Consider the following 6000-nt stretch of genomic DNA (forward strand, 5'->3'; position numbering starts at 1 on the left):
GACCTGCCTGCTCTTATTTTAAACATCTGAAGAGGCATGGGAGGCTCTCGCTATACCTGGACTAACATAGGCACCAATATATTTTTCTGTTATTAACTTTTTGTCCAGAATTCATCCTAAACTTTCATTTCCACAATTTCACTATTTAGTTCTACATATTCTCTCACATAATGCACAAAAAAAAAAAAAATTCCTTTGACTAAAATACATCTCAAATATCTACATGTACTTAACCTATCTCCCCATATTCAGTGCCAGCCTAGAAATATATCTATTTTTTAATATTTCCCCTCAAGCTAGTTCCTCCAGACCCCAAGTTATTTTGTTGCTCTTCTCTGAGCTTCACTCAAATTGCCAATACCTTCCTGTTACGATATTCAGAGTTTTCAGATGTGTTCATGGCAGATTCTTATAAAAAGGGAATCCCACCTCTTTGTTTGCAGACATGGTACCTTTTTCTTGTCAGCTCAAACACACCGTGCTGTTCTGTAATCAAGTCACACTGCAGACTCATGTATTACTTCCTGATGGGTCTTAATTCTAGATCCCTTCCAGCATCGCTATTACCTGTCAGTAAGCTCCCAATTTGATAGCCCTTGCCCTGTGAACTTGCCTTTTCCTTAAATTTGTTCCCTTTTCTCTACTATCTTGTAGGAATACTCCTGAAGTTCTGTTTACTCCAAAGCCAAGACATTAGTTTCACAGGTTATAGGTTTTGTTTAAGCCCCCTATTGAACTGAGCATTTGATTACATGCCTAACTTTAACCACATGCTTAAATCCAGTTGATCTCAGCAAGCAGAGATGAAACTAAGCATATATTTAAAAAAACAAACCCCAAGAAGTTAGGCATGCAAGTCAGTGTTTTGCTGAACCAAATCCTCAGTTTCTGTAATCACTTGGATGGTTTATTTTCCATATTTGGACAGAATTGACAGCTCAATTCTTTTATGTTACAGGATTTAAAAATGAAGCTTCAAGACAATCCAAAACTGACATCATGCTTTTGTTCATTTCTTGAAATAAGAAAAGGAAATAAATACCTAATTTATTACATAAATTACATAAACATACAACGGTACAGTAATCGTTAAGCCTATAGGACTTAAACATGCACTAAGTAACTCTATATACTTATTATTGCAGTACCCTCTTTCAAAAAAATATTTTAAAAGCCAAATTTGAAAAAGCATATATATCTCAGCAAGATATGCAGCACATTCCCAGGTAGCTCAATAGCCACAACCATCATTAAATGGAGAGAACAAAGCTGTCCATTTCTTAATTCCTATCTACCCAATGCCTTTAAATGCAATAGGCTTCACTCACTGTTCCATGAAAGATGGATTTTTAGGGGGAAGAGGGTAGTAGTCTTTGGTTTTAGACATGGGTTGACTATTTCCATCAGTAGCCAACCCACATGGCAGGAGATGTAAGATTTTGTATTCACCACCAGCCTCAAATGCAGTTGGCATAATGGGAATTTCATGGAGAGTATTTCAAATAATTTCCAAATGTCTTTCATTGTTTACACGCAGAATACTACATGACCTTTCCCTCTCCCTTGTTTCTGTTGGTACTTTTTGTCTTCTTTGCCTTCCCTCATTCTGCTGCCTGGTAAACACAGGCAGAGGCCAAGTGGGGCCTGCAATTAGGCAGCCATACCAAGCTTAATCTGCGGACTACCTAATTGTGAGATTCAAGGTTTGGGAGGAGTGCCATCTGAGAAAGAAATGGAGAAGAAAAATTGGAAAATAACTACTTCCTCTCCATCCATAAAGGCTTCCAAAATTCAATTAACATGTTCTAAACTAAACCATCCACACATGCTACACCACTAAAATGTGTGATTTCAAACACAGACAAAAACGTAGCTGCTCATTGATATTTATCAGAATTATAATAGTCCAACTATTCCACTTCCACCTTTTTTATTGAAGTAGCATCTGTTATAACACTTTTGTACCTCAGTACTTGAGATGAACCAGAAAAATACCCATAGGCAATATAAATGAATTGTATGTGACTGGATACTGGATCTGTTAAATAATGCTGTGAACCCCAAAGTTGCTCAGAGAACACCGTTCCTACACCTAGCACAAACACTGTTGTTTAATAATGCATACATGTTCTCTGTTGTCCCCACAGCAAATTCTTCTGTGATATTATAGTTTCCCAGATGGAAATAATACCTTCACTTCCACTGATTCACCAGTGCAACCAATAGGAAAACTATCGCTGGTTTTATTTGCAGTGTGATGGCTGTAAATACCACTGGATAGGAAAGACTTGTAGGTAAAACTCTGTGCACAACTTTTTGCCACTTTCTCCTATAGAGGGAGGAAAGGTGGCAAAGAGACAAAAGCACAGAAACTCCTTTACGGCATCATACATACAACTACTCATCTGTGCCTACTCACCTCCCTTCCCCACTGCCGTTCAGCATCTCCAGCAGACTCTAAGCACTAACACCAGCTGGAAGGATGAAACCCACTGGCAGTAAGCACCGATACCAGGTTAGATCCACAGCTTGCACTAATGGATTTTGTTTTTCAGATAGATGGCAGTGCACAAAGTGCATCCGAGATTGGTCCAGGGTTGAGATGCCATTTCAATGCTCAGACACTTTAACTAAAGGAATTACTGCAATATCAAAAGCACTTTTTAGAAAGATCATGCCTTAGGACCCAATCCTGCTGCACTGTGATAGCTCTAGCTCCTTTGAAGGGGTGAACTGGGTGCCAAGAACATAAACATGGCAAAGCATCACTTAGGATTTACTTCCCATTCCTGTGAGAGGCAAAGGATGTTTCTTTCAGTACATTCTAACAAATGTAGTTTAAACACAAAGCTAAAGGATGACTAACAAGACAAAGTCCAAAAAGATATTGCATTCTGGGTACCGGAGATGAGAAATCTGATTTTCAAGGGTCTGTAATAGCATAGATTTAGAAATAGTCCAGCAATAAGAACAGGGCATTTCAAATCCCTCCCATTGGCAAAAGATTATACAGTTACTACTTAAATTTTGTGCTCCCTTCATTCTAACAGACACTGATAGAAAGCTAAGAGAGCAGAGCGAAATTCTAGCCATTTAACTGCATTTACCCCAGCAAATCCCTTTCTCACAAAAGGACGCTATTACTATAGCAGCTGAAACAAATAGGAGCAAATCTCATTGCACAATTAGTAGTTCTGTACCTGGAGGTTCGACACATAGCTATCATGATGTGGAAGCATCCACCATCGTTTTGTTTTCTGTTTGCAGTAGGGGGTTGCTAGGAAACAAAATACTATTGTCTGATTTCATGATCTATCGCCTGGTTTGCCTGGCAATAGGGTCTTCTAAATCTATTACTGGATTATTTTCTGTTTTACAGAGAGATTAAGACTAGCATTAAAACACATGCACACAGAGAGGAACGGTAAAAAACACCTCAAAATTCAGGGGAAAGGATGGATATATCCCAGGTTGAGGACGACAAACTATCCTGAGGAAAAAGGAACTTAAGCAGGCTGGTGATATTTATATACACACACACTCACACGTGTATCAACGTTCCTCAACTGTATCTATAGTTTTACCGACTTGTCAAAGACTCTCTTGCTCCTGAGGATACAAAACGTCCTCCTACTACTCGAGAGCTACTGTGCACCGCGAGTTCTGTAAATACCACATGCTGCAGAATGCCTGGTGCGGGCAAGCACACATGCCGGAATCATTTTTGTTCTTGGAATTCAGCTCAGCGTTGTTTCAGTGCCTTAATTTCTTTATGCATTCATATATTTTTTGCACTTTTGGACAGAGAGAAGAGTCGGAGGCAATTCCCTACTCTCCTCCTCCTCCCCCTCCCCCCTTCTGTTGTAACATAAATAAACAAATAAATAGATAAACAAACAAAAGCATCAGGAAAAGAGATCTTAAAAAAGCACTATAGTAAATTTCATGTATTTTTACAGTGGCAAGTCTTTGTAAAGCGAGAGATTAAAAGATCATTAAAACCAGGCAAACGTGGGTGCCTGTCAAGGCATCCCCACAACACGACAGGAGACCTCAACAACAAAACCACAATCATACTTAAAAGCTGAGAGACAGATGAAGAGCATTCGGCACAAAGCCATAGAGAAAAAGCTTTTTAAATAAAACCTGCAGAGTAGTTATACTCTTTTATGTATATCTACAATTTCACACCATGCACAACATGCACTATTTCAAAGTCCTTTCAACTTATTTGTTAATGTCTATGCATTTTATCACTCCATTTTAAATTTGACGGGAAAAAAAAAGAAAGAGGTACATTGCAAAAGACATCAAAGCTTTTGACACATAAGAGCAGAACTTCCAGTGACTAAAAAAAAAGGGAACTAATAACACACAACATAGAAAACACACAATTCCTGGGAAGGACCTGAAAGCTTCTTGTCTCTCTTGTTCAGAGATGGATTCATTCAGTCTCTAACCTCCCTCTCAGAAGCCAGGAACCGTCGCCAAAACCACACTTAGAATTAAAGAACAAAAGAGCACAAGGCAAGAGAGCTTCTTCCACTCCAGACAACAGCAAGCTACTTCTAGGGATTCTAGATCAAAGCACGGAGAGATGGACAAGACCCACAAGCAATCCCAGCCCTCGCCAGGGCAGGACGCGGCTACTCCACAGCTGGTAACCCACGACACCACCACTGCCAGCTACCTAACGGTGCCCAGCGGTTCTCCTGTCCCTCACAGGCGGCACACCGAGGTCCTGTCACCTCCAGCTCCGCTGAAACCCGGTTTAAAGCCCTCGCTGAGGGAGTGGGGAGGAAGAGGGGGAGAGGGATGGGACAGCCGCCTCCCGAGCTGCCACCAGAAACTGTTCGGCAAACTGCAGGGGCGCCGCCGGGGACCCACCGAACTCTCGGCGGGGGTGCGGGGTTCGCAAGCGGGAGGGAGCCCCGGGCCCGAACCCGGCTGCCCGGGGTGCGCTGCGCGGGTGCCCCGGGGGGGGTGCCCGGTGCGGCGGGTCAGCGACAGGCGCAGAGCTCCGTCCTCCCGCTGCAGCAGTAACTGCAATTAAAACAGTAATCATAAAAGGGGGACGGGGGGGGCTGGTCAAAATAAATAAATAAAGAGCCCGCTAGCGGGAATGGGAGAATAAAACCTACCCTAAACAGGCGGACCCCAAACACCACCACAACCCGGCTGCCCAGGAGAGCAAACTTTCTGACTCACTGGGGAGAGCCGGTGCCCGGGGGGCGGTGGGGACGGCGCTCGGCCCCGCGACGCCGGAGAGCGGAGCCCGAGCCGGGCGAGGCGGGCGCCGCCGGCGGGGCTGGGGCAGCTCGTCTCGCCCAGCTCCCGCCGCCCTCCCCTCCCTTCTTCCCTCCCTCCCTCCGCGCCTCTTTCCCTCCGCAGCGTCTGCCTGGCCTTCCCCAGCCGGGAGCCGCCCGGGGCGGGCAGCCGCCGCGGGACCGCCGTACCTACCGGCTGCCGGTGCGGAGCCGCGGAGCAGCGGGAGCCGCCGCCGCCCCCCTCCGGCGGCTGCCGGGTCCGGTGGCGCTGCAGCAAGCAGAGGACGCCCCGCGGCGGCGGGGAGAGCGCGGAGCCGGGGCGCAGGGGGCCGGGGTGGCGGCAGCCGCCGATGCACAAGCAGAGCGGTGCCTCGATCTGTGCGTGTGTGTGAGTGTGCCGGGGAGGGATGCTGCAAGGGACCGAGGGAAAATTCTCCCCTCCTAGCAAAGCCGCCGACAAATGGCAGGTGTGCAGGGGAGGCACGGCTCCCGGAGGAGGAGGAGGAGGAGGGAGGAGGAAGGGGGAGAGGGGCGGTGAGGAGGGCGGGGAGCGTACGGCGCACAGCCCGGCGGCGGGAGCAGCCGCGGGGCCTCACGGCATCCCGAGGACAGCGGCCCCGCCGAGGAGGTCCCGAGTGCAGCCCCTGGGGCGGCCGTGGGGCTTCAAGAGGAGGGGTGAAGCCCCACCGGGTGCCGGGGGCAGCGCGTCCCGCTCTGCTTGCGGGGTGGGGGA

The 6000-nt window shown here is 46.5% G+C and overlaps 1 protein-coding gene across 12 annotated transcripts in view; it reads right to left on the minus strand.

The window, feature by feature from the left end:
• Nucleotides 1–5749, minus strand: part of ENOX1 (ecto-NOX disulfide-thiol exchanger 1) — a 376319-nt gene extending 370570 nt beyond the window's left edge. For 6 of the 12 annotated variants that reach the window (XM_030472995.2, XM_030472985.2, XM_030472969.2 and 3 more), the window contains exon 1: nt 5461–5729. The gene's annotated coding sequence lies outside the window, so the exon portion shown is untranslated. Of the gene's footprint in view, nt 1–4408; nt 4499–4690; nt 4716–5208; nt 5231–5460 lie in introns of those variants that run through there. The other 6 variants (XM_030473000.1, XM_030472916.1, XM_030472978.1 and 3 more) reach the window with 5 other exon arrangements.
• Nucleotides 5750–6000: the final 251 nt, after the last annotated feature.

Source organism: Strigops habroptila, chromosome 2, assembly GCF_004027225.2.
Source record: "Strigops habroptila isolate Jane chromosome 2, bStrHab1.2.pri, whole genome shotgun sequence".
Taxonomy (NCBI): Eukaryota; Metazoa; Chordata; class Aves; order Psittaciformes; family Psittacidae; genus Strigops; species Strigops habroptila.